The sequence below is a fragment of the Phoenix dactylifera genome, chromosome 3, assembly GCF_009389715.1.
Source record: "Phoenix dactylifera cultivar Barhee BC4 chromosome 3, palm_55x_up_171113_PBpolish2nd_filt_p, whole genome shotgun sequence".
In the NCBI taxonomy this organism is placed as follows: domain Eukaryota; kingdom Viridiplantae; phylum Streptophyta; class Magnoliopsida; order Arecales; family Arecaceae; genus Phoenix; species Phoenix dactylifera.
Genome location: NC_052394.1, coordinates 8,312,443 through 8,316,139, shown reverse-complemented (window position 1 = coordinate 8,316,139; position 3,697 = coordinate 8,312,443). Strand labels below are relative to the sequence as shown.

Below are 3,697 nucleotides of genomic sequence, written 5' to 3'. Positions count from 1 at the left end.
ATTAAAATAAAATAATTTAGTATATTAGTTAAATTAATAAATACATTAATTGTAAGGAATATAATAATATAATAACTATTCGTTTATTATTATTATATGAATTATCATAAATAATATATAAGTAAATTATTTGTTAAAATATTCAAATTAATATATTAGTTATAAGTATAAAAATAATTAGTATAAATATATATTAATTATAATTATTAATATATATATAATTATAATATATTAATTATATATTACAAGTATATAGTATTAGCATAAAGAATATATTTAATCATAAATATATTCCATTATTTATTTAATAAATATTAGTATAATATATTGAAATAAAATTAATATAGTAAATATTAATATAATTAATATATTAACTATATGATTTAATTGATATAATATAAGTGGGGGTCCTTCCATCAAGAAATGATAATTTTAAATTATCTTCACTCCGTAATCTGGCATGGAAAAAAAAATACCGCTCCTTTGATGGTATTTGTTTTACCTTCTCTCTCAGTTAAATAGGTATGAGATCCACTATTTTTTTTACAATCTCTCTTATCCTCTTTTCATACCAAATATGGTAATCTAAGATAGAATGTACTTTTCCATGCCACATTACTGCCAACCAAATAGATTCTTAACCTTTTCTCTTTACGAAAAACAAAGAGATGTCCATTGATACAATGACTAAGGAGGATACTTATAAGTTAGAAAAATAATAAAAGGTTAAAAATTATCCAATTAAAGAGTTGGGTTGCGAAAGAATGATTCACCTTCCTTCGCACCAATCCATTGCTAGATAATCCAACGGTGGATTTGTGCGAAGGAAGGCAAATCCTTCTTTCACGTGAATGATACAACCTAACCTTTAATTAAATAGGGATCACAACTACCCATCATTTTAAATAATGGCATTGTGACAGCCATTATAACAATTTTGGTTACCCATCATGTTATTGAAATAAATAATATAAAAATATGTATCATTATTCTCATTATAATAGACTATTTAATATAAATAACAACCATTATTTTTTACTTGTTTTTTCTTTCAACAAAATAATATTTATTTCTAATTTCAAACTTTTCTTCTCAAAATTTTCTCCAAAATAATTCTACAGTTCCCAAAATATATTAATTTATTTAATAAAAAGGAAAGATAATATTACTATCTTTTTGTTATTATCTGTTATTTTACATTATCACACCAATATAATAGTCACTATTTCAATTGTTATTTATATATTTAAAATTGTAGAATTTGTTTTTGAGACAAATAACTGTTGTGATGATTAATAATGATCTCGGTTAGAGATTGTTATAACTTAATAATACGGTATTTCAAACTATGCAACTACCCATGAATTCTCTCACTTATATTAGCATTAACCCATTGATTAGACACTTCTTTTGAATTTGTGCACCACATAAGTCCCATTCTAGTTTTATATGTAATTTATGAGAAGGAGAGATGGTTGGTTCTCATTATTTCCTCCCTGCCCCTGGTCATTTGATAATAAGCTCTATAGATACCAAAGCTTGGTACTAGTGTATTTTTTTTTTAAGTTAAAAAATTATCATGTCATTGTAAAAGATGTTTAAAACGACTCACAATAGAAAGAACGATTCAAGTAGATAGTTGCAGAGTTGATGATGAGTAGTATCAATGCTATTTTAGTTCCCGATGGTCACATCTCTAAACTAGAGATTTTGGGTTTGAATTCTAGATAGTGCATTTCCAAATATTTGGATATAGATAATTCACATTTTTATAAAGATGAACAAGAATCATTAAAGGGATTGTGCTGCCTAGAATGTGATTTATGGTGAGCTTTGCAATGTGTTGGACAAATGATTCCGAGTAATAAGAATGCGAATAAGATCGCTAAAATCCCTAATCTTCTGCATAAAAATATTTTTTCAATGTACATCTTCATCATAAAAACATCTGATGAAACCAACAATATTGTTCAAATATGAGATTTACTTTGGGCATCCATTAATCCTTTTCTACGTGGATCAGGAGAGATTAAGGATGTGCAGGTTTCCTTTGATTTAGTCTTCTTCAAGGATGCCAGTATGGTACAGGATAAATGATATTATTAAAGGGTTGTATGGGGATGTAGCTCAGATGGTAGAGCGCTCGCTTAGCATGCGAGAGGTACGGGGATCGATACCCCGCATCTCCACTCAAATAGAGTTTTTTATCTTTTTTTCTTTGGAAAACCCTCATTTCCAAATAAATTTCTTTTTACCTTTTTATTTACTTTCAAAAAAATTTCAAAAAGGATTAAATTAATTAACTTTTTTGATCCCAGAGGAGATCTATGCCTCCTGTGTTCAATTTTATACATGCATACATACAAATATTTATATATCTATATATTATTTACGGTCGGAAGTTGAAGCCTTTCAGGCTTCAGGTGTTAAAAAAGCTAAAAAGCAAAACGAATCTTAAACTATTTAGCTAGCATCTTCATCTGGGCCCAGGGATTATCTTTTTAACGACCAGCTGGTGACCACCACGTGGGCTCCTTTTGGAATCTTGGGGAAATTATTCATGCAAATTCTTACAAAGTTCCCTCAATCATGCATAGACCACATTTAGACCATTGTGGGCCAGTGGCTGTATGATGGGGATCTTAGGGTGAGTCTCCAATGATTCTTTTGTGGGTTCATGATCTATCTTTCGTGTCGAAGAATGATTGATCTTCATCTTGCACAAATTTCAAAGCACTCCAATATATCTGCATAGCTTTTGAAGTGGTTATTGCGTGATCCAATAGTTGATGTCGCGAAAGATGGGGAATTATTCTTTCGCACCAAAGATGCAACCCGAATCCTTCTTTTAACGTCCCTTTTAAAAGGCTTCATGGGCTTAACTAGCAGAAAAAAAAAAGCTTAATAGTTTTTTAAGCCTCTCTACCGAGATACTAAGGGCATCCCATGTATGTTTAGAGGGAGACTTTTAGTTAGTTATCCATTGGCTTTTTGATATGCCTTCAACAGATGCCATATAGGTACACGGTTGCTGAAGAATTATGCATACCTTAATTTTATTTGAGGCGACATATTTTTATAGAGAAGCTTATAGTGCTGCAGCTCGGATGGCGGCTTATATGGCCAACCATATTGGGATATATATATATATATATATATATATATATAAACTCTCAAGCCATTAAATTACTTCTAAAAGGCATAAAGCCAAAAAAAAAAGTGGTTAGCAGGGTCCATATCCTTAATGCGGCCTTTCCGGAATTCTTTAACGCAGGGGAGAATGATTGCATTCTTTTATGCTGGAGTTGAAGCATGGTGCTTAATCCTTTCTTTTAGCATCCTGACTATCCTTTTGAGCCAGGATGATGGAGAAAGCTCTCCTTCAATGTAAGTTCAGAAATTACAAAGACTAGAATGCTAGATATTTTAAATTTATGAACTTATTTTTCTTCAAAACTTTCACTCCTTGATCCATGTTTGCCTAACCATTTCCCTCTGCTCGGTCCTCCACATGGAGCTAAACCTTTTTACAGTAGTGATAATAGATGATCATGAAGCAAAAACGTTTGGGGACGGTGGAGAGGTAGAGAGGGCATTCATCTTGTGGCATAGGAGACTATTTGCCAGCCGACCAGCAGGGGAGGGCATGGTATCCATTCTCTGATTGAGCGTAGGGAGTTATTGGCAACTAGGATAG

The 3,697-nt window shown here is 31.2% G+C and overlaps 1 non-coding gene across 1 annotated transcript; it reads left to right on the top strand.

Moving 5' to 3' along the window:
• Nucleotides 1-2,116: 2,116 nt before the first annotated feature.
• TRNAA-AGC lies at nt 2,117-2,189 on the top strand. The gene has a single exon. It is a non-coding gene; the product is annotated as a tRNA-Ala (tRNA).
• Nucleotides 2,190-3,697: the final 1,508 nt, after the last annotated feature.